Source organism: Calypte anna, chromosome 7, assembly GCF_003957555.1.
Source record: "Calypte anna isolate BGI_N300 chromosome 7, bCalAnn1_v1.p, whole genome shotgun sequence".
Lineage (NCBI taxonomy): Eukaryota > Metazoa > Chordata > Aves > Apodiformes > Trochilidae > Calypte > Calypte anna.
Genome location: NC_044253.1, coordinates 11,350,057 through 11,375,639, shown reverse-complemented (window position 1 = coordinate 11,375,639; position 25,583 = coordinate 11,350,057).

The window sequence follows — 25,583 nt, the reverse complement described above, 5'->3', positions numbered from 1 at the left end:
GGCTGAGTAACTCCAATGACCTCTAATGACTCAAAGAAAAGACTCATGGCCCTGCAAAGCAGAACATCTTGTCAATAATAAAAATCTAATTGCAAAGCCAAGGAACTAATGTATGTTAAAATAATTGTACTGCAAGGTATGAGTATGCACCAGTCAGCTGACCTACAGCCCACACAAATCCTTCTGTTGGGCTCCCAGAAGCCTGCAAACACCTGTGGTCAGGGCCTTTGGGTTGGACCCAAAGCTTTCCAGCATTGTTTTCTTTACTTAACTGATCAGCTGTCTTTCCAGATAAATTATCCCACTCCTGTCATGTCTGTCGTCTCGGGCTTCCCAGTTAAAAATTAAAACCTTAGATAAAAACCTTAAGATTCATTTTGCCCCAGTATCAAACCCCATCCTGGACAACTGACAGAGAAACCTTTAGAAAGCTCTCTCTCTTTTGGAGTACCTGGGTGTGTACTGATAAGCTTCTCAGTGAGGCAGACACCTACTGAACACCTCCATAACCCCACAGCACTGTGAGGGATGCTTGGTACTGACCTGGCTGTAGCACTTCTCAGCAGCCAGGTTCCTGCTCACTGACTTAGATGCCTCACCTCCTTTTCCTCATCTCCCTCAAAAAACAAAATTAATAGTATTTCTTTTCACTGCCAAAAGCTGCCACTGTATACTTGGATGAGGCACAACCTATATCCACCAGGTTTTGGCCACTCATTTGGGTCACCATACTGAATTTATGATTCAGTTTCTCAGCTGTCTGAGACATTTAAGTTTCCCAGATCCAGAAAACACATCCGGGATTATTTTTTAACCTCCTGCTACATCTCTCACTCAAAAGTAGAACAGTAGACACCTCTGGACCCTTGTGTCAACAAAAGAACTTTCATGGCATAGGTCATAGAAAACAGAGCCTGGATGAAGATGTGACAAACCTGGGAGCAAGACTTCATAAACACAGGATAGTGTGTACTTTCTCCTAACTGCTTCTCCACTTGCCATATGCTTAAGCAACCAAGCAAACACATTTTTAGGCTGCCAATATGTCTGAAATTCCACTCCTTATATCCAACCTCTCATGCAACCACCTTACAAGCTCTCCAGCGTCTCTTCCCTCCTGCATTTCCAGAAGAAATGCAGTTTCCAACACCATTTCCATCCACTTTGAAGATCTTTGCAACCACATGGCCCACGTGCAGAATGGGGGAACACCAGATTCTTGTGCCATATGAATGAGACAATGAGCTCAGGGCTGCAGCTGCCTGGTAGGACAGGAGCCACCCAAACCACGAGCAGAACCACCCAGCCACCTGTGCAGACAGGCACCGAAGTACTAGCAAATTTGTCCTTAAACTGAAAATGTAATTAAATGTGCCTTTCTTCAGCCTGTTTGCAGGGATACTTGGTTCTTCACTTTATTTCTGTTCTTGAATTCTGTGCAGGCAGATTTTCTCAATTAAAAAAAAAAAAGTTTGTGTTTTACTTCTACATCTTTATGAAGTCACATGAATAACAATCACAGAAAAAGAATGTACAACCTATGTCCTAGGTACAACCACATGTACCTGGTGCAACACTGCCTAACTAGAAATGAACAGAAATGGGCCACAATGGCTACGTTTAGTGCACACCTGAATATTAATATATTACATTCAGACAAAGCAAGAGTTCATGTATCTTCTAATAACTTATGAGCATCATGGTTTGCTCCCAGTTCAGACTGCAGATCAACAGGGCTCTAGAAATTCTAGCTTGTCATCTGCCATCAAATCAGTTATTCAGCATGCACTGCTGAGAGAAGCTTTCTTAAATACATTTATTTAATTACCTGCACATCCCAGTGCTGGCATCCAAAGTACCTGCATGTCACTAGCAAGTCCTGTTATCAACAGTTACGTGAATTTGCACATGTTGATGTAAAATATCTCTTCAGCTTCTGTGGACCAGCTTTTACATTCAGGCCAGCAAGTTACAATCACTTCAGACACCACATGTAGCATACACTAATCCTTGCACTGCACTCACATGCCAGAGGCTGCAGGGTTTTGTGCAAAACCAAAACATCGCTTTAAAACTGGAAAGTGAAAAGTAGAAGATAATCAGTTCTATACAGAATTATCTAGTAAATTATACTAATTCTTAATTTCTAAAGTCTTTCATTACAAACCTATCCATCTGTTACCAACCTCACTTCCATTAACTAAGCACTCTGTGAAATCTACTGGCAGCCTTGCATGCCTGCACACGGACCATAGAATCAAGCTGTTCTCTCCTATCGGGAAAAAAGTCTAATAGAACAATGTACATTGAGTATGTTTGGAAGGAAACAAAAATACCCAGGTACAGCCTTACTGCAAAAAACCCCAGGGACTGAATCTGCAAGATGCCCAGCATTTCTTAAAGGTACTGAGTTCCTCATGTTCCTGCTAATGTCAGGAGAACCAGAAGCGGCACCTTGTGTCCCAGGCTTGGGCCTGCAGGAATAGCTCAGGGCAGGAGTTCCATTTCTATCAACTTTCTGCAGTGGCCACAGGACACTCCTCAATCTGACCATGAAGAAGAGGGGATTTTGGTTTTCCACTTGTGCCATGCAGGGCACTCCAAGCAGAGTCTGCAACTCACATCACCCTTTGCTGAGTTATGCATGAGGAAGGAGAAGGTGGTGAGATATGACATTTACTGTGCACTAGAGACCTGAGCTGGTAATTTCTTTCCCTGTGTATTTATTTACACCTTCCTTTCCAGCAACTGTACAAGGCACCAGTGTGTTCAGAGAAATGTACCTCTGGTAGAAAAAGACTGGCTTTGAAGGAAGCTTCCTGGCTCAAAATCTCTGCATTTCTTATTTACAGGGTTTTTGGTTTTGTTTTGGTTTTTTTGATTGGCTCATTTCACAGCAAGGTATGGAAATTTTTTTCCACAACTGAGAGGAACATGGAGGGACTCTGTTTCTGCCCTGCATTTAATATCTGCCAACTTCAATGGAAATAAAGCATTTATTTCTATACCCTACTGGACCAGTTTAACTCAATCACATCCATAAGAACTTTGTTAAGTGGGTGCAAAACAAATCCTTTAGTCAGTGGCTGCTTAGAGGACAGCTCATTCCCCTATATGTCAGCCTCAGTCTTTTCACCCATACTGATGATCAGATTTCAGATCTCTCAAATACCATGCATAGATTCTTGCTGACAATGACAAATCCATTCCCTAGTTCATTTCTCTGTTGCTATATGCTTTGCACACTCTATGCAAGATAGCACCAGTCTAAATCCCAGCCTTCCCTGGGCAAATTCTACAGCATTTGAAAGAAATTGGTAAGTCCCAAGCCTCAGAGCCCTTTGAAACAAAAAATCTTTGAAAGACAGTTCCATAGGATGGATCCAGAAAATCCAGGAAAAGGTTCTTGTTTAACTTAGGTTTCTATGATGAGTACTGTAAAAATATTTCTACAACACTTTAGCTATTTGTTCCACATTTAATCCTCTAGGATTTCTTCATAAGGACTCACTGCCTTAGTTTCAAAGTGGAAAGTTAAATTCTTTTTTTGATGCATTGGCTTTGTCTCATGAGGACAAGGCACATTTACAGTGCTCTATAAATAATAACTACTTGAAATCTAACTTCTTAATAATAAAGCACAGTGCTTAATATCCTAGAGGCCATTTCAAAAGTTCCAACATTGGTAATTTATTAAAACTGTGATAAACATGTCTGATAAATAGATAACTAACACTGAAATAACATAATGCCAAGCTCCAATATATAGTTCTGCATAATACTGCAGTACACAAATTACTGATCACTGCTGCATGCTGTGACAGGTATGAGGAATGATCACAGGATTCAGTCAGTTCAGTGCAGGGAGAGGACTGGGATAAAGGGATCTGCATTATGTTTTATCAAATTATTGATTAATGTCCCTTAAGTGATCTCCAGTCCTTCACGGTAAAATTCAAGCTGTTTGCTTCATTTAAACTAAGCACCCACAGTGCCTGTCAACAGACTGACCCAGTCACATGGCTCTTCTGGAGTGGTCAGACAGTAAGTCAGAAGGGGCAGATGGAACTTGGAAAACATTAAAAAAAAAATAAATAAAATAATCCATCAGTGGATTTCAGTTCCTGTAATCTTAATCTTTGAATCAGACCTTCTCCCTATAAACAAAAGTCGGCCTGTTGCTTCACTGGAACTAATTCTGGCCTGGCATTTATCAGCTGCTGAAGATGATTGCTCGCTCTATTCACATCAGAGCAGAAGTGGATGCTACACACTGGCACAGTCAGGATGGAATAATGCATCAGAATGAGGGACTTTCTCAGTTAGGAATGGAGCTTTAACTAAGATCCAAAGAATACCATCTTTGCATATTCATGTTCCTCTACCTCACAGACTCTTACCACACCCTTAGAAAGAGAAATTCAATAGTCTGAATCAAGTTTGCCACCCTGGCTCACCTATTTTACATGAATTACGTAAGTGGTGTACATCTACACCCACCAATAAGGGAGGAGAGATTCCAGGAGGTCTGATTACATTCTCTTCGGTTGTTTCAGTCTTAAGCCTCACTTATGTAGAGTCTCTCCACCCCCCTTATGTTTTCAGGCAGTAGCACTGATGGATGGAACATCACTGTAACACCTGGCAGAACAGGACCTCAGCCTCTAGGTATGGGAGCTCCACATTCTCTGATGAAGTCACCCCAGCCCACTGAGCTACTGTAGCTCAGCTGAGTCACAGTAACCCACTCTTTTCATGGCCCTGTCTTATCTCATATGCAAGGTAAAATACTTCTTTAAATCCTTCACAGTCTTCCTCCCATGCCCAGAGCACATCCCAGTAACACAACACTGGGGCAAGCACGGAGCTCCCTGTGCCTTTCTTGCGCCTGTCCTTACAGTGCCAACCTGTTCTTGAGTGCAAATGCTACCAACACTTTTTTGAGGGAGTTTTTTTTTCTGCTTTGAGCTCTTCTTGGATGGTCAGCACAACTGATTATCTCTCTTTCACAGATTCAAAATCCCTTGTTACTTACTTGTATTATAAGAGCACGTAGAGGTCCAACTGAGATTGTGACCCCATATTTCTAGGCAATATACAAACATGCTGTGGGAGAGAACTTCTGTACGAGAGCATTTACAAGCTAAACAAACACTACAGGAACATGGGAGGAAAGGAAAACCAGAAGCACAGGGAGGTCAACTGACTAGGAAAAGCCAGTGAGCATGTCAGAGGCAGAGATGAGCACTGAACTTTGCTCTCTTGAGGACTGAAAACTTTCCTGTCTAGCACAAAATGAGTTTTTAGACAGCATTTTATTTTTTGCTAGGATGACAAAATGCATCCACTAAATCAGCAGAGCACAGAGGGAGTGGGTTTAGAGAGCAGAACAACGGGAGAGATGTCACACATCCTGTCCTCTTCTGTCTGACATCTTGGGGTAAGGCCACAACCTAATGGAGAAAACCAAATTTGGGGTTTGATGCCTTCAACTTCCATTTGTTCTGCAGGATATTCAATTAAACAGCATACTGTCTGCAAATCAAACACTTCCCTCTCTCTGCAGTGTGAGGGAGGAATTTACAACTCCAGACCATGCATTTCCTTATCTGAACTGAGCATTGTATGAGACTTATCAGATCCTGGGTACTACAGTGTACCCAAATAGAAAGAACTTCACAAGGACAAGGTTTTACGAAACACAGTTGTCTAAAGCTGTAGTCAAGACAATTTGATACCAAGTACCAAAACTAAAATCATGTTTTCTAAGATAAATAACAGACACAGATAGTAATATACAGGGCACAACCTGTATTTTTTAGGTCCTTGGGAGATTTGGTGTGCAAAGGCCACATTATAATGGAGCACCCAGCTAAACCTTGAGGAGGTACTGTCAAGTGAAAATTCAAATCTGAAGCAAGCAGACTGGTGCTTTAAGCATATTTTCAGCTACCCTGGTGTAAAACATTTGTAGCTCAATGCTGAATTTCACACTGAGAATGTTTTTTACATAATAGAAATTTCTTTGCATCAAAATTTGCAGTTTTCATAGTGCCTGTGAGCCCCCAATGCAGTGCAGGACTCCCTGTGCAAGCTTGTGTAGGCACAGCCTTGTCAAAATTCATTATAACCAAAACATGGTAATATATGAGGCCTCAGGTGGCAATGGACAGCAGAGCACAGAGACAATGGAGCATAACAGGGAAAGGTCTCAGCTCACCATCCACATAACTCATCGTTAGTTTTTCATAACCAGAAGAATTTTGTTATACCAAGGACTGGATTCTTCTGAGACATAAAGATGACACCTGGGAGAAAGCAAGAGGTGAGGAGACATTACCTAAGGAGGGGAGAGATGCTGGCTTTCATGGGCTGATTCAAAGAGAGAAGAGACTCTTGCAGGAACTGATAAGCAAGGCTGTGAAAGATCCTTAAAATTAACACAAGCACTAAAGCAATGCAACAAGGATACACCCAAAGGGGAATCAATGGGAGAGTGATCCAGCAACACCAGGAGCTATGGATGCAATTCTATACCTGAACTGATGGGCCTGTGGAAGCCAGGAATGATGTCCAGCATACAGGATTTTGTAAGAGACTGGATTGCAATGCTGTCCATAAGGGCACAGAAAGAAGGAGTACACTTTGCTGTGCCTATATCCTGAGCTTAGACTGGCAGCTACATTTATGCAGCAATGTTGGATGAATATGCCAACATGTTACGTTGGAAGAAAGACACAGCTCTGAAAAAGAAAGATAAAGACAGCACTGGATTTCTGTTTCCACTATCTAGTGTTTGTAATTTTATCATTCTATGTAAAGAAAAATGTCAGTCTGTGACAATGATTTGATTTTGCTGATCATCTACTTCCTTTTGCTTGAAAGTTTTTAACACTGCCAATGCTTTAGTAGCAAATACTATATGTGACTGCTCTTTTTTTAAAAAAACAACTTAATCCATTGCTTATTTCTATTGCTTCCAAGCATACAGAAGGGCCAAATACAAACTGATAGTCTTAGATAACTGGGATGTTTGGTGTGCTAGTAGAGTAAGACCTTAAACCTCTCACCTGTAGACAGTTTAGCATAAATGACAACATTCAGAACTGCAGAACAGCACAGGGGGTGATGAGGAATGATGACTTACAGTGTCTCCTATTTCTGAAGATCAAAAGCAGATAGAAACTGAGACAAGACTTTTCACATACTGGGTAATTAACAGCTACAGTGGAATTTGGTTTCTTGCCATGTCATATTCAGTTTATAGCTTATAGCAACAAACATTTACTCAATGTACTGGAGATTACAGAGACATAAGGTTACCATATGATAAATTAATAAAATAACTAAAGAGATTAAAACACACTAAGTCAAAATTTATTAAAGAAAAATTCCACTGCAGTCAAGCAGAGGTTGGGAATACAAGAAGAGGTGATACACATGCAGGTGCAGTTGGCACTGCCAGGTAGGCACCACAGAGCACTATTTCTCACACTACCAGCACTGTTCACTTTATAAAGAGCAGAATTTGTTATGTTTGGGTTTTTTATTTCGGCTGATACAAACAAGGTACAACAAGCTATTTCTAAGAAGCAAGCCAATAAACAGACTCATAACTCTTGATAAAGTGGAGGCAATTCTTCCTTCAAGGCCCCTCTACCACTAAAAGATGTCCCTCTCCACCCTTTTATGTTCTTTGGTGGAGTCCCCATTCAGAACTAAATCCCTCCTTCCTCTTTGTGGGCTCCACTGATGGATGTGACAAGACTTCCAAGTAGCCTCCTCTTACTGTTTTGCACAATGATTTTCGGAGTAGAAGATTCAAAAACCCTTCCAATGGACCAGCCCATATTCAGTACCAAATCAATTTACCATGGCTGTAGTCTCCTTTGTATTTCTGCATCCAGCAAGGCGATTTTATTCTCCATTTTTCAACTCCGGGTTTCCCTGCCATTGTGCCTCTTTGAAGCTCACTGCAATCTAGAGATGTTAAAGAGTTCTCTACTATACATTTTTTTTGTGTTACTTCCCCCATCAGCTTCTGAGACAGACTGGACAAATCCTACACAGTCAGCTGAGTGCATTTTTGTGCTCTCACATTAAGGGTTCAGCTATGAAAAGCAATCTTCCCATATATGCTTCAAACTGAAAATGTAATCACTGAAGCACATGTGAAACCTCTGAGTATTATCAGCTTCCTAACACGGGGAAGTCTTGCATTCTTTATTACTCTCCAGGTTACAACATTCAATAAACTTGTCCAGCATCTATTTGTTTGCTTTAAGAAGGAGCTAAAATAAGATTGAAGAAATGGCTAATTTGGATCTGATTCCCCCCAAAATTAGGCTGAGATTCAGGAATCAAAATCAGCACATCCTGCAGTATTAAAGAGGCTAATAAAGAACTCAAGATGACATTTTCACTGCTCTGTGCCTCCTGTTTTTCTTTAGGGAAATCACATCAACTGCATTAGGGGGCTACTACTCTTTCAGATGACAAACATGGCAATATATTCTCATTAAAATCTTATAAGAGGTTAAACGGCTTGAGTCCTGTCTTGGTTTGAAAAAAAGAGGCAGTGCACAATTAAACAAATAAATGTGCATGTGATTCAATTTATTGTATCAACGTTCTTTTTTGGCTGTGCACTTAAGCTTGATGTAGTACAACCAAAAGGAAAAAAAGGCACTGGAAATCTTTAATTAAGTGAAAGATTCATTACTGAAACCAAACGAAAGCTCTGAGATTAATTAGCTAAGGTCAGTTGTGTGCAAGGCAGAGAGACTGGAAAAATTTTGCAAGGCAGGCTGAAAACAGAGATCCTGCCTGAGCCTGCCTGTACCACAGGAACTTAAGTGAAACCAGACTCTCCCTCCTGCTTTTCCCCATTTCAAAAAATAATAATTTTGGAGCTCTGCGAATACAGGCAAAAAATTTTAAATCCTCAGCTAAAAGGGAGTGTTTGTACCTCCCTGTTCATTTTGGCAGATGTATGTCTGAACTTCCATTTGTTTCACACACCTAGAGGAAGGATCCAGACTCCTCTTCCCAGACACCAGGATTTTGACATGTACAAATACTCAGCTGCACTCTGCTAGGCATTACTGCTTAAAGTTAAATGACAATCCTTGCACCAGTGAGCCTGAATCCTAGGGTTAAGGTGAAAGACATGTGGGCACAAAAACCAAACAAAAAAAACCATAAAACCCCCAACAAAACAGGCAGAAAGAACAAGAGGGAGCAGTGAGATGACTGATATTTGCAGTCAGGGAGTACACATGGTGTACAGGCGTGTGTGGTGCAAGCTTCCCAAGGAAGTTTTTGGCAACACACCTAGATTTTGACCTTTAGAATCTCTGGTGTCTATGAGGTTTGGTGCTCAGCATCACAAACTGCCAGAAAATGTCACGTCTTATAAATCATTAATATCCAAGAATAAGTAGGACCTTTCAGATATTACCAGGCTGAGCTGGAAGACGAAGTCAGCGATGAAAAGTCCCCCATGTTCCATAAAACATTTTTTGTTATTTTTTTTATTGTTCTATGGCTACTCAGTGCATTACATTTTTGCTTTCTTCTGCCAGGTGCCTAACGCTCTTGATAAGCTAATTGCAGCCTTCTGCTTATTTCATGTCAACCTTAACTCCCCAGTCTGAGCTTTGCCTGCAGTTTTGGCATATTTTCTCCTTAATCTAAGACCATCTGTGCTCCATCAGCAAGGAACACTTAAATACAGAGAAAATCAAGAACCACAGAGTAGAATTCCCCTTATGCTGCCCCCAACTCCTCTCCTCAGCATTTCCAATTAAGTGTGAAGCCAACACCCATCCAGTCCTAAATACACTGGAAGGCTTTCATCAGGCTACAATCACCTACAGATGCAGGAACACTGGTAGTGGTCAGTGGGGAAATGGCAAGCCAGAGGGGGGCCAAATCTCTCCTTTTCTTGGTATCTTTACATCAAAATATTCACATTTCAAATACTTTCACATCACCAGCAACACACGCAATGGCTGAGTTCAGCACTCAATGTAAAATCAAATACTTATCTCAGAGAAGCATAAGGAGTCAGTATGGGAAAAAAGTGATGGTGTTGATTTCTTCCGTATCAAAAAGCTATTTCTCAAGTCTTATGCTTATTGCTGAAAAATGGAAGTGTACAGCAGTATAAATCAAAACTGGACTGCAGTGTTAGGGAAGATTGTCCTCTCCCATCTCCTGCCCCACCACTAAAAGTTAAAATGCTTGTCCCCTGCTGCCCAGACCAACTGGATGCAGTCCCCAGCTGCTGCTGCTGCAAGTGGCCAGAGCCCCACTGCTGTGTGCAGCACCAACCCACCCAGCTTCCTCCCAAGGCTGGGAAGCAGATGCCTTCAGACTCCCTGCTTGGTCTGTCACAGTTTGCCTTGCTTCTGCCTCCTCTTTTCCAACACCAGACGTCAGTGCCTGATGCCGTAGTGAGATCTGCCAAGCTTCATCTCAACAAGGAATTTATTTGCTCCTTCTCCCGCAAAGACTTTGATGCTGTGTCTTTTATTCCTTCCTCCCAGCTCTTCTGTTCTGTTCTCCAGTCTGCACTCTCCTGCCAACCCAGGATTTATTTTCCAATTTCCTCCAGTTTGAGTCCTGCCCTTACATTCCCCCTGCCACCTGTCCCTTCCCTCACCTCCCCTACAGTCCATTTGCATTTGACCTCTACCAAGATCAAAGATTCCACAAATTACTTTTGAGAATTTGCCGTATAATTAAGACAAGGGAACACAAAATGATCCTCCGTTAGGATTAATGCAGCACATCTTGTGCTGTTTCTTCCTAACTCCTTTTTGGTGGCTTTCTCATTTATCTTATATAGAAAAGAAAACCAGTTTTTTTGGTTTTTTGTTTTTTTTTTTTGCCTTGTTCTAAAATCCTCAGTAGCTGATCTCACAGCACAAGTCAGTAGATCTGTAACAATTATATTAGCCACATGCATTTTTCTTCTCCTGTCACTGTGTTTACTACAATTATATTTATGAACCATCAATCATTCCTTTCTGCCACATGCATCAAAATCCTCCCCTCTTAGGCAACTGTAGTTTGTCTCTTAATACTCTAGGCTAACTTAAGAACTTTTTTTGTCATTCTTAATAAAGCTTAAGTCATGTCACCCTGAGCAACCTTGCAGCCCATTCAAATGCTGCAGTCCTGTTACTCCCTTTTCTTTAAGCAATTTAATCACTCTGTGTCAAAAACCTCAAAACCATGCTTTGTTTTCTGTCTGAAGTTATTAATGAAAATTAAAATAATGCATGGAATTTGATCCACATTCTTGACACAAAGTGTTTCCAATTAAAACTATTTTCATTAACCCTTACCCCAAATTCTTTCCAAGGTATCTTTTTTAAACAAATGTACAGAATTATTTGTATTTTTATCTTAAGCGATACATTTTTACTGCATTTTCCCCCTACCAGACCCCTACTACTCTGTTTCTACATCAAAAGCTTTTCATTTAAGAAGTTTAGAGAAAAGTAGTGAAAAATGGGTCCATTTAAACATGTAGGCATGCTGAAGTTGTATAACTTCTTCCCTAGAAAGCAGAGGTGAAGATAACAACTGCTTAATATTATATGCACTGCATGAATCAGAACATAACAACTTCACAGACTCATGATTAAGGCAAATTCCTTGAATTTACAAGTGCACATCATAATGCATAAAACTTAGGTCTTAACCAGAAAGCCTTATATTTCAAAGCACCTGAGCAGGACAAGTATCTTTATTTCAGTTTCATGTGTGAAGAAAGGAAAGCCCAGACTGGAGATGGCTGGAAACCACCTTAAGTCCTCACAGCTGCCTGCAAGCAAGGCAGCAAGGCCACACTATCCAAATTGTCCTCATAAACAAAGAAGAGAAATAAGTTACTTTTCTGCATATCTCCTTCCACTAACTCCCCACGCTTGGTCTCCCCAATATCAGAATAATCTCTGCTTGGTCACATTATTGATAAAAATGGATCAGACAGCTATAACAGTGGTGTTAAAACATTTAGATGAAAAAAGCATTTCAGTGACAATAGAACACCTGTAAGATCATTGTTCCTATTGTTCCAGTTCAAGCTGTGGTGGTATCTAGCAACTCCTTTCTACTCCACAGCCACATCTCTCACCCTCCTCCAGTGGAATGATCCCCTTCCACTCTCCTTACTAACCCCTACAGGTAACTCAGAGCAGCTGTAGCCCCATGTTGTTTAGCTGGAGATTTGTTACTTCTACTGCAGCCCTGAAGAAAGACTTCTGAGCCTGAAAACTTACAGTCTTTTTCCAGGTGAGGTAGCTGGAGATGCCACAGTCACAGTCAAGCTTGCACCTCTTTACTCACCTGTTCTCTTAGCACTTGGGTTGAGCTTTGCTTGAACTCAAGCCTGGGAAAGGCGGGTGAAATCTTGGAGGCTAAAGCTCTTTGAGGCTCCCACAGGCTTCAGGGAAGCTGCACCTGCCATGCTGAGCAGGATTGATGTCCTGGGGGAGTGATGAGCAAACTGTTCCTGTCTCTGCTCCCCAGCTCTGGGTCTCTGCTAACAGCTGTGCAGGCCATGTTAGGGACTCTGCTCTGCAGCTCCAGGCTCCCACTAATCCCCTCGTATTAGTCAGTCAGCACTGCTGCATTTAAAGGAAGCTGTAAAACACACATCAGCTAAACTGTTACTAATAGAGAGGAGTAGAATTATTTATATAGGGAGAAAACTCGTGGAGTGACATGAAATGTATTTACTAGAAAATAATTCTTTTCTTTTTTCCTAAGACCTCAATAGTTGCTTTTAAAGGAAACAGATGAGGTCGTTCATGGGCCCTTTTAGAGAGGTACAAATCAATAAACAGTGACTTTTTTTTTTTTTATACTCTCATTATAAATGACTGGATGCCATCAGGGTCAAACTTAATCCTGTGTAGAGAGCCAGTGCAAAGGATATGAATCATCTAGATATCAACCTCTGTTTTGAGAATAAAATGTGGCTATTTCTCTGTATTCTCAGTCGAACTGATAAAAAACCAACAAAAACAACAAACCAAACCTACTGTTTTTTTGCAACAGTTGCCCCAGATTGTTGCTTTTGGCTCATTGCTTGTCTTGTAAGAGGCAGTCCTTCGTGTTTTCAAGGACTTCACTTACTTCTGACTTGCCAGCATGTGCAGCTCAGCTCCCATGCCAAGGATGGGTCAGGGTGCTGTGTCCCTGGCAGGAAGAGAACCTGAGTGAGTGCACAGCCCTGAGAAGCAGCAGGGTGCCGGGACCTCTCCCCAGGCAGCTCACCTCTTCCACAAGGCCCAGCTTGCTGAACAGGGCAGGCACTGCAGGGGTTCCACCTCCTCTCCCTGAGAGCACGAAGCAGGCTGAGCCTGTGAAACTCAACAGGTCGCTGCTGCCACATCAGATGCTCTGAGTGAAGGTGCTGTGTGAAATTCACTGATGATTGCACAGAAGCCCCCTCTAAAGGGACAGGAGCAACTAGGAAACTTTTCTTGAGCCTTGTGGTAGGCCACCATTGCAGCTAGAGAATAAACCTCTCATGTCTAAAACTATCTCACAGCCCTAAAGTTATAATAAAAAAGCAGCATATTTTTATATTAATCTCAGTCTATATACATGTCAGTTTATCTAAGGTGTAGCCTCCAACAAGACACTAATTTGCCTCTCAGGAACATCTGCAGAGCTGGATTTGTTGACAGCAGCTGCAGATGAAAGCGTGTGTCAGGATAGGGGACAGCAGGGGGGTAAATACATCCTCAAGAGCATCGTGGAGATGGTGGAGTGGGTAGCAGCCCACAGAGAAAAAGAGGTAAATAGGGAAATCAAAATACACTCTGCAAAGATACAGCAGCAACAGCTGTGACAAAAAATAGGCCCAAGGGACTATATTATTTTTTAATTTTAATTTTTTCCCCTCCCCTTTCTGAAAGGACATTTCATGGTCCTGACTGTAATTTACAAGGAATAAGAACATTAGTCTTCATTCTCTACATATAAAATGCTTGACAGGGTTTTATCAAATAAAGAGTTCAATATACTACTGTTATCAGTAAGTGACTTCAGCAGCTAATTAAATTCTCAGTTTCTGAATCCTGCTCATAATGTTTGCTGGTAAAGACCAAAACCCCTGTAGTAATTTTGGCTTTCAGGTGAGGTGATGCAGACGAGGAAGGATTGACAACCAACAAATTATCCAGGAAAGCAGGCTGGCAATCCATGGCTGAGAGTCATCACACAAACCTCAGTCACTGTGTGAGCATATCAGGGTAGCTCCCCTCCAGATGTAAATCAGATCCATGGCCTTCACTGACTCCAGGAATCATGTCCTGCATAATGCCAAGTAGGAATCCAAACAGGTATAGCTCTTGAACCTGCTGTATGTGCTATACTACCCTATGTACATCCCATACATAAAAAAAAAAATGCATATAGATATGCATTATACATACCTATATATGTAAATAAAAATGAGAACTTCCTATACCATGCCTAATACTCACTTTAGATGGCAATTACATTGATCACAAACAGGCAGAGCACTCTGAGCCAGTTTAGCAAATCAATGAATGCACATATTGGAACATATTCTCACTTGATAAAACATCCAGCATGTTCTTTGAGTATTCTCAAAAGAAATCAGGCATTTTTTTTAAAACTAAACCTAGGCTTAAAAGCTTTGGTGGCTATAAATGGACTCCCGAGTTGGGTTCTCTCAGACAGAAGGGATGTCTTATTCAGCAGTCACTCAATACTACAGAGTGAGAAGAGATTTGTTCTCTCTCCTTTCTGAATTTCAGCTGATGAGTAACATCAGCACAAGGCTGGTTCCCCGTGGCATATACCAGAGCCTATTAAAGAGCACAGCCCCCTGCAGTGAGGAGATGGAGAAATGTGTCCTTGGAGGATGCAGCATGGCCTTCAGACACAGTGACCTCCAGCCTGACATGCCTCATTCTTTCCCCCATCTCCCAGCCTGGGTAAAAATTTCTCCCTTAGGTAAATCCTGGGAAGGAAGACCTGCACCTGGAAGCTGCAACCTAATTTCTGGTCAGTCATCTTAAGGAAGAGGGTATTTGGGGAGTAAATTTTAGTCATGAATCTGAAACCGTAAGAATAATAAGCTGAAATTGCCAAAAAGTTTGTTCAGCCAATACAAGCTTTACTATAGAATAGCTTTAAACCTCAAGGCTGAGAGTGAGAGGTTTTAGGTGCAGCTTTAGAAGGTAATTTATGAATAGATTTATATGTTAATCTGTTAATAAAAATGTAGTGTACTGATAAAATATGTGACAATCATAACTCAACTATGAGCCACATATTAAAGACTGCATCTGCTCTAGTGGAGGTTTTGATTATGTTTTTAAATGAGGGAACAGCATTGGCCTAAAAATAAAGAAATAAATGTTTTATCTAGAAATATATGCTACATAATTCAAAGATGTACCTGGGAATCAGCAAGAAGCAAATAATAAACTGCTTTTAAGAAAATTACTTCTGGAAAGAAGCTTATTCCTGAAAATTTCAAAATGGTGTTCCTCTCAGGCAGCTCAATGGAATAGATAGGCAAAATATTCTCATTCCTCCCCCAAATTACTTCCTAAATTGTATTTCCACTTGGATTATAACCTTGACACTCCAATTAGATTGAAGAAATAAATATCTTCAGCAAAGTTGAGCCAGCTTCTGATCATCTATGGGGTTGCACTGCGTGTCAGTGCCTGGTTTCAGCATAGTTTTTGATAGGATATTTTGAAAAATCAGAACAACTCTGGCTCAAGGATGTTTCAGCAAATAGATCTGAAATACAATACTTTTACCTCTTTTTATTGACAAACTCCCAACACTTTATAAAGGAATTCTATATTCTTATTTGACATGCAGGCAAACAACAGGTAGATAAACCAGGCAGATTAACTTTCCCTCAGGCACCCACAGGCTGAGCCAGCAGTACAAATTCAGGCCCTCCAAGCCCCACCTGGTGCCTTTGTGGCATTTCTTATTTATTTGTAAGTTTTCTGATGAGTGTCAGGACTTTGTGAACATCCTCCAAATACTTATTTCCCAGTGAAATATTCTCACCAGGAAAAATTACCTGAGTGACAATTTGTGCTGTAAACTATATTACTCAGTGCTCCCTCTTCGTTTTACCATATTTTACTCAATTATACAGAGAAAAAAGTTAAACTCTGCCACCTCTCCTCACATCTTTGTACACTTGCAGGATATGTTTCTCATCAGCTCACAAAATGTGGAACAACTGAGCCCTAAATAAGTAGAAAATAATGCATTTAATGCTCAGTTTGATTCAAAGTGCAAAACATGAATCCTGTTCCATTTGTTGCTATGTGGCATACTGAGGACTGATAAGCAAGTTTTATTAGTATTAACTCTACTTTGTTGATACACGGTGTTGATGTATCAAGGATCATGCCACTGAGTTAAAGATCCCTCCAGGCACTAGCAGGGAGGAAAGTGTTTCTGATGGAGCAGATGAGCAGTTTTAGAGCATCTTTGTAGCAAAGATGTTCCTGCTTCTTAGAGTGAAGGAAGAAAAAGTGCAGGAAAACTCTGCTATCCATAACGTACTGATATATAGTTGCTACAGGACCATACAGAAATACTTTGTCCCTGTTTTAGATCAGAAAAAATATCCACCCCAAAGCCCCACAGTATCAACAGAAAAAAATTATTTCAATAAGGTTCATATCAAACCTCAAGAGCTGATGCTGCTTAAGCAGCTGCTAACTTTAAGCTTGAGCTACTCCTTCAGTGGGACTGACAAGTTCATCTATTTGTGCCCCTGGGTAACATTCTCCAAATTGTCCACTTGAATGTACATGCTCTTGATTTATATCTTTAGAGCAAAATTTCAAAAATTTGCAAAACTTCAAAAGCAAATAAAGTTGACTGGTTTGTAGCATTTTCATGTTTTGTTGTGGGGTCATTGTGGATCAGCAACTGGAACTGTAGATTCTATTAGCCCAGGTGGTACTGGATTGTGTGTAACTCCAAAGGCAATCCTACCAAATTCAAGGTTATGACTACTGGAGAATACTCTGTCTCTGAACTCAGTCCTCACTCATTTTTTTTGTCCTCATGAAAAAATATTAGATTGTTAATCAAAGCATACTTGTCTCAAAATTTTGTGTCTTTTTAAGGGATTAAGTTGTGCCTTTCAAATAGTTTTGCAGTAAGTGAAATCCATTTATTCTTTTATATTCTTGCTTCTCAGAAGGCCAACCACATCCGGGGTTGCATCAAAAGAAGCATGGCCAGCGGGTCAAGGGAGGTGATTTATCCCCTTCTACTCCCCTCTCATGAGACCCCACCTGAAGTACTGTGTCCAGTTCAGGAGCCCCCCAACAAGAAGGACATGGAGGTCTTGGAGCAAGTCCAGAGGGGGGCCATGAGGATGATCAGAGGGCTGGAACACCTCTCCTGTGAAGACAGGCTGAGAGAGTTGGGGTTATTCAGGCTGGCGGAGAGAAGGCTCTGGGGAGACCTAGGGGCCCTGCAGTACCTGAAGGGGCTACAGGAAAGCTGGGAAGAGACTTTACAAGTGATAGGACAAGGGGTGATGGCTTTGAACTGGATGAAGGTAGATTTAGGACATTAGGAAGAAATTCTTTAGTGTGGGAGTGGTGATACACTGGCACAGGTTGCCCAGAGCAGTTTGTGGATGCCTCATCTGTGTTCAAGTAGGTTGGATGGGGCTCTGAACAACCTGGGAGGAGATGATCTTTAAGGTCCCTTCCAACCCAAACTATTCTAGAATTCTATTAAAATAAAATTTATTTTCAAAAAAAGGAATACATAAATACTCTTCAAGTATTTTCAATACTATTAGGATGATATAACTGAATGGTCAGCACACAAACCTAAGCACAAACATAAAGGGAAGAAAAAAAGATGTCCTACACAAACCAGGTCAGTTTCTTGAGGTGACAGAATGTACTTTCAAATCCTCTCTTGATGCTTCAGAAAATAACTTGGCCCAAAATATTTGAATCCCAAGTAACCATGTGTCTATCTCCTCTTTCAGATTTTATGAGGATGTCAAAAATTTTTTTTTCATCTCAGTGCAAATTATCTTGGCATCTCAAAAAGGTTAGAAAAATAACTTCCCAATCAGTTTTTTCAGAACTCCAAGTTCCAGGCAAAATCAGGTTGAACAGAGGGTAGGCACTGCCCTGGGATTTACGAAATGCCTGCCAAGTAGCCTGCTTTTAACACACTCCAGAGAACGGCATTCCTTGCTACAGAGTCCTAATCAACATCATGCACTCTAAAAATTTGCTCAAAGGCTTATGTTCTTAAAATGACCCTTCCACCTTACAACTCCAGTATAAAATGGGCTTTTCTATGGCCTCACTGTGAAAACAGCAGATTAGGACCTCACCTTGCTTCAAGCCCATGCAAAAATTAAACAGCATGTGCACATAATTTTAAAATGTCTAATACTTAGAACCCACAATGCACAGAGGAGGGCCACTTAAAGATGGAGATGAAATGTTATAGGGATTTTGTTTTAAAAGATGCTAAAAGATTAAGAACAGTAACTATTTTAAAGTTATGTTTCTTAACTGCTGCAAAAATTTGAATGCTACATTCTAAAGTTTCCAGAATTAGCAGGTGATTTTGGATACTCCATCTGAGGCATCACAAGATGCTGGTTTTTCAAAAATTCTTTAACAACATGGCTCCCTTTGGGAAAGAAAAAAAAAATAAATCAGTTGATTCTGCCTTGGCCCAAATTTTCTTCTGGATATTGACACTGAGCTAAAAGTAATAAAAAATTAACCACCACCTAAATTTCTCATGCAACTAAAATACATTTGGTGAATGGTTTCTCCCATCCAAAATGGAATTCCTGAAACACATTTTAGAAACAGAGGGAAGAAAACTGTTGGAAAAATTTTCTTCTGCGAAGCAGGAAACGAGCTTGTTCTGCTTCAACTCACTTACTAGTTCTCATGTAAAATCTCAGTGCTTCAGTCTTGGGGAAACAACCTCAACAGAACCTAAAGAAAGGAGCAAATTTTGGCACACTGTAGAGCAGCCGGGACAAAAGCTCTGGACAAGGAATCCAAGACAAAGAGCTCAGTGTTAAAGAAGGAAAAGGAATTACCCCTTTAAGAAAGTACAATATGGTCCAACAGGTAACACCCTAAAATTTACCTCTTTTCCTCCCCTCCCCTGAAACCTTAACTGCTCTATAGGATAATGCTATCTTTTTACACAGCTCTTACTCAGTAACATGCCCATGTGATGCTAAATCTTGTCTTCTAGTCTACTGCAATTCCAAGGCAATAACTTCCTGTCCCAACTATGTGGAGTTGCTACATGATATTCTAGAGTGTTCTTTGCCCTGGAGATTACAACATTAAGTTTAGACACATGGCAGTCCAATGCAGATTCAGGAGTAATACCATAACTTTAGATTTTAGGAGTCTTTAGTTCCAAAAGCTATTTTCAGGAATGATGGTTCCACAAAACTGTCCCCAGAGTTGATGCGGAACTCTTGTGCATGTCAATTGCTTTTGCATTGGGCTTAAGTGAAAGGCACCCACAGTCATTCAACAGGTAGAAGGAAAGAGCACTGTCTTTTAAAGTCTGTCAGTTTTAGCCTTACAAAAATCAGTAAGTAGCAACATGGTTAATGCTGGGTTTCTGATATGCAATATTCATAAAGGGGATTATAATCCAGAAAAAGTTTCTTTCCATTGAAAAGCAATGAATAAAGTAATGCTGTGATGAAAAACACTATGGACGGCTCAGTGGCAGGAAATATTAATTTTCTGGTTAAAGAACAGATAACTGTCAAGGAATACATGCATTAGGTAGAGTAAGCTAGTAAATCTACCTATTACAGAATGAGAGACTAAAGTAGTGAATATGCTGTGCCAGCAAGCAGTGACAGAGAGATATTGCTCCTATGAGATGCTGTTACCACCCTTGCTGAAAAGACAATTAAGAGTCACCTCCATCACAGGAGCACCCTGGCCTCCTTCCCCTTCCCATGACAGCAGTGAGGCTGAAATCTGTCCTTGCCTTTTTCCACACTGGGACAGTGCAGGTTAGGGATGCAGTTGGTTGCACTTGGTGAGAAACTGCTTTTAACTTCACCCAGCACTGCTCTAGAGAGTTATATTCATCACACTGTCAGGCTTTGCCCCACAACCAGCAAATCTGCTGTCTCTCAACTGTATTCTTCATGTCCTTTTCCTCATCTCATGGAAGTATAAATGCAAGGGAGCAGATATCTATCAAAACAGTCCTGCACCTTGAAGCAGGCTTAACACCACTGGCAACCTGAAGAGCAAGTCCCATGGGCAGAAATAAATCAGATCACAATCTCAAGATAAAAAACTGTCTTCAAATAGGGTCTGACAAGACCCACAATGTATTTTACTTACAAGCAAAGAGAAGGTACAAACAACCCAAATTAGCACTGCAATTACTTCTTAACTGCACTCACATCCCTACAGAACCATCTGCAAATTCCTTGCATTTCTTGTCTCACTTTATGATCTTCAAAATGACTGAGAGTGAAGGGAAGGTGGGAGGGGGTGCCTCTAAGCTGCACCATGTGCTTTATGGACACAAGCCAAGCAGCTACTTAGGCAACCATTAGGTTGGGAAACAATCACTTCCATCATTCCCAACACGTGTGTCAACATAATTCCATGCTCTCTTTGTCATGCAAAAAGTCTTGGCAAAGTGACCGGATACACCCAGAAAGCAGGAGCAAACTAAATTCATTATGTGAATTGGAGATCCCACAGCATCCTCCAGTGCCATAGGAGGAGACTTCCCATGTTTTGCAGTGAAGGAAAGGAAACTCACTGCACTGAACAGGGCCCAAGCCAAGCCTGGCTTCGGAAGTGTATAAGGGAGATTCACAACTGGGTTTCGTGGAAGGGATTCCCATGACTGACAACACAAGGGGCTGTGTTGGGTAGTGTGATAACAGGCATTGCAGAAGGTATGACACCTCACATAAGGACAGAGACTTTCCTCTCCTGTGTGCTTGCTGGAAGCCTTCCAGCCATGCTAATACAGCTCTGAAAAGGGAAACTACTGCCAAATGAGAGTATCAGCTTCTCTAATTCTTTATAGTTGTCATTGGTAACTCTGGACTTTGTTTTCCTTTTAAAGGAAGACTCAATGCATTTTACAACCATTAAGCATCTTTTCTTCTCTCTAGCTATACTTGTAACTCTTATTAGCAGCAAAAGGCTTTTGCACATTGGAATGGCTGGCAATACCACCCTAATGGCTTCTTTGCATGGTCAGGTACAGGAGGAAGGCCCTTCAATCTGCCTGGAAAATGCTGGGTACATCTTTGGTGCTTTAGCAACTGTAGAAGACGGCAAATATCCCAGAGCATGAGTATTTATTTATCGAAAGATAAGCAGTTGGAGTTTTCACTACCAATTTTTGCTGCATCTTTCAATTCTAGATTCAGTGCAGGGGAAGGAAAGCCCCAGTACAGTTGGATCCTTGCAAGCCTTTTAAAACTTTGTATGCTTTGCCTCCGTTCTGCCATGGGTAACATATTTTTAAATACATTTTGCCTCCTGCAAGTTCAACCTTGGTTTTAGTAAAGCATTCAGCAAAATACAGCTCCTCAGCAATCTATGTTCACACAGGGCAACGATGGCTAAAAACTAGGATGGACAAGAACAGTAAAAGCTTCTCCTACATGTTGCTGACATCTCCTCTAATGAGAGCTGAGGATTTCCATTGATTGTTGTGCTTAAGGCTGTATCAGTCACACTCTGTGCTTTGTTCCTTAAGATGCCATGGTTTTGGCAGATCTTGTTACCACCCAGACACTCAATAGCCATGAGCAGAAAGTGCTGTCCAAGTGGGTGAGCGTAGAAGAGCCCTTGCACCCAGCGTTATCATTGGAATAGGAATAAGCATCTGGTTCTGACTTTGCCTTCTCCCTGTTCCATAACTCTGGGCAAATTCACACTACTACAGCCTTCTGAAAATGTACATCAAATACTACAGAACTTTCATTAGCAAATAAAATAAAACAAGAGTGTAAAAAGTGAACATACCTGAATAAGAGAAACGTTGTGTAGACTAAGTCTGAAGAGGTAGTTCCTGCATGAACAAGCAGAAAAATTACAAACTGTTAGGCTACTGAAGAAGGAAGGGAAAAGTTATAAAAGCAGTCATAGTTTTAGATATTAATTTCTACAAAGAACAAGCTTTTTTTGGACTCCTGTCCACAGAACGCAAAAAACAGGTATGTGCCCCTTGTTCATCAGTGTATTAGTGAACCTCGTAACAAAGTTCTGAGTAGGTCTGGAGTAAAATATTGCAGAACTCATAATGAAGAATCACAATGAAATCCCAACACAGAAACTGTTTGCAAAACCTCAGAGATTACAGTTGAATTCTTGCATGGGCTGCAGTTACATTTTTCTCAGCATTCTGAGAAAACAGATTGGACAGTAGTCACTTGGAGCAAATCTGACTCCTGTAGCATGCCCTGCCAACTCCTTTCCCCCTTCTGGGTGTTCCCATTCTAAACTTCGTGGAAAAGAATGAAAAGAGGACAGATAGTTCTCAGCAGAAGCTCTCTGCACAGAAAACCAGCAGGGTAATCAAGGCAGTGACTACAGATACTCCCACTCCTCCTGTCATCACATCTCTACAGGCAAAGCGAGGGAATTCCTGACAAAAGTCACTGGAGCATGAGATAACATCCATCAGCTGAATTCCTGAAACCCGCCTTCTGCATGTTCATACCCAGTCACCAACAAGAGGGAACTCACATCTGCATATCCGTCTATGGATGAGACTTTGTTAGCAGCCTTTATCTCACATTTTTGCCTCCTAAGACAATGCAGTTACCAGGAATCAGCTGACACATTAAGCCATATGGACTTGATTCTCCACTTAATGGGTTTTGGCCACATCTATCTTCATATTTTTGTGTCCCATCTGTCAGAGGGTTTAAAGAGCTGTGATCTGTTTCCAACATCCCTGTCCCCACAACCTTCTGAGGAAGACATTTATTTATACCAGGTGAACAATGATTTTGCAAGTGCCTCTGTCTAAATAGCAGAAAGTACAGCTTTGATGCTTCATCTGCTCTAGAAGTGCCAGGATGCAGACACTCCCCTACCTAGCAAAAATGCAAGTTTCAGTCTTAGGTCAGTGAAGTCAGAGGAAAGCTCCTATAGTGATAAAAAGGTCCTAAGGACTATTCTGAAAAGCCTTGTTAAGGGTCTGTAGTCAGCAGACTGCCCAAGCAAAGAAAGTAATTTAAACTTTAACATACAAGAAACCCATGTTGGGTCCCAATGACCACTGCAAAGCTTGAGCAATTTTTCTTTCTTCTGTTATCTCTCACTTGAATATCACCTAAATCATAATCATAGAGAGGCTTGTATATTTTGTCCCACTTCTATAAATAAGTCAAAAGGTCTCAACTACTGCTGACTGTCAATAAAGAAGAATGGAAACAAGGTTGATGGGGAACTTTGCAAGCCAAAATCCTGCTTCCAAATCTTCAGCTGATGTAGCTCTGATTTGCACCATCCTATTTTATACTGCATAGAGAAGAATGAGACTCATTAGCAGTAGTATCTGAGCATAATATATCAGTGATTATTATACATCCTGTAAGTATGCAGAGAAGTACAAACATACACAGTATCTGTCTTCTCTCCTAGTCCTACCACTGAAGATCCAGCAGTTCTTTTGTACACTCAGAAGCCCTCTTCTGCCTCAAAGGGCTGCTGCATACTTACCCTAGTAATTTGTTACTAACTCATTACCATCTGCTACAGGCTTTAATATTATGTCCTGAGGGTACATGCAGCAGAACAGAGGCACTAAGCCTACATACGGCTGAAATTTCAAAATGGAGATAAATCCTCATCCAGTGACTGATCTGCCTTAGGTTCCTTAGAAAAGCACATGCTATGCTCACCGAAGTATTAATGCAGTTCCAGGACACAAGATTTCACAAAATAAGCCTTCTCCTGGAGAAATTAAACATGTCACTGGCCTCCAATCTTACAACACCCTAAGGAGAAATTCTCATAACTGGGGACCTGAAGTTCCTATCCTGTTGTTAAGCATGCTATTTAAATGCATTGATTTTGGAAGCCTTATAATGCAGATTTCAGCTCTTTGTTTTAGTCTTGTAAAAAGCTGGACAGTTTGACTGAGTAATAAATTTTAATATTAGGGGGTTTTCCCTGGTAGCACTGCATTGGAAATTCAACCAAAATATCTTCAGTGGAAGAGATGTATCTAAAGGACATGGGTTTTGTTGTGCTCAGCTAAAAGAGATGCAGACAGGAATACAGACAGGAATAGAGACAGGAATATTGTCCATTTCATTAATGCCAGTCTCTGTCCTTGTAGTAACTGTTGTGTAGCACCTGGACAAAGCATTAGTGGAGAGATCACTTATGTGGCTGAGACCTAAACCAGGCAGGAATGCAGCACTGGTAGGCAGACCAGGCTATCAGAGACACCTACAGATTCTACTTGACCCACACAGATAGAAACAACCAATCCCCAATTAATATCATGATCTTTTAACCATCCTTGTTCTGTAAAGCTATACACGCCAAGGAATGCTCCTGTGAGGGACCACATGCCAAGGGGAAAGATCTGCTTAACAAGACAGTACCATTTTTATGAACTGCATTTTAATTTCAGTACAAGAATGAGCAAGGTCTCTGAATGACAGACATGGTTTATTGTACCTAGAATTGTCCCATTTGTGTCCTTTTTTCTTCATGTGTTTGAAGTTATGTCTCTTTAATACCTTGCTGACCTATAATTTAAAGCAGTTAAAAGAGTAGGATTAAGAAATATATGAGAACACTGAGATCTCTGCAAGAATAGATGAGGTGTCTTCTTGGTCTTTTTTTTTTCCCCCCATTTTTTTCTTCTGAGCGTTGGCTAATTCCTTTCTCTCTTAAATTAAACTCATCTGGACTAGGGCAGAAGAGTGATTGCCTGGTACAACCAGCTATTCTAATAACTTCCTCCTGCATAAAAAGCTGGTGCACAGACGTGGAGGAATAGCCTTCTTATTCACTTTCTGTCCTAAGTGGTCTCACAACTTCACCCCATGATACTGAAACACATTAGCCACCTCCAGAGCAAGAGATCACACTCTGCTTGAGTACTTTAAGACAACTGGTATTACACAAATTAAAGGTGCCTCAAACTGCTAATTATTATTATTATTACTAACATTATAACTCATGAGCATCAGTGCACTTCTGAAAACACCCATGTTAAATTAATACCCTGAAGTCTCAGCCAAGCCCATGGTTTGGTTGTGTTAAGCAACACGGAGCAGTGGTTCCTCTGGAGCTTGATTTGCAGGAGATGCCTATTTAAACAACCTGAGGGTGGATCTTCTCTCTGTCACCTCTGATTGCAAGGGAATGTTATTCCCTAGTTCAGATATATGAAATCAGCTGCTGCAAAGACCCTCCCCTGCTATATAAAATGTAGTCTTGAAGAATTTGCTATTTATACATATATAAAGAAGAGAAAAAAAGAGAGATCGTCCTGATTTAAAT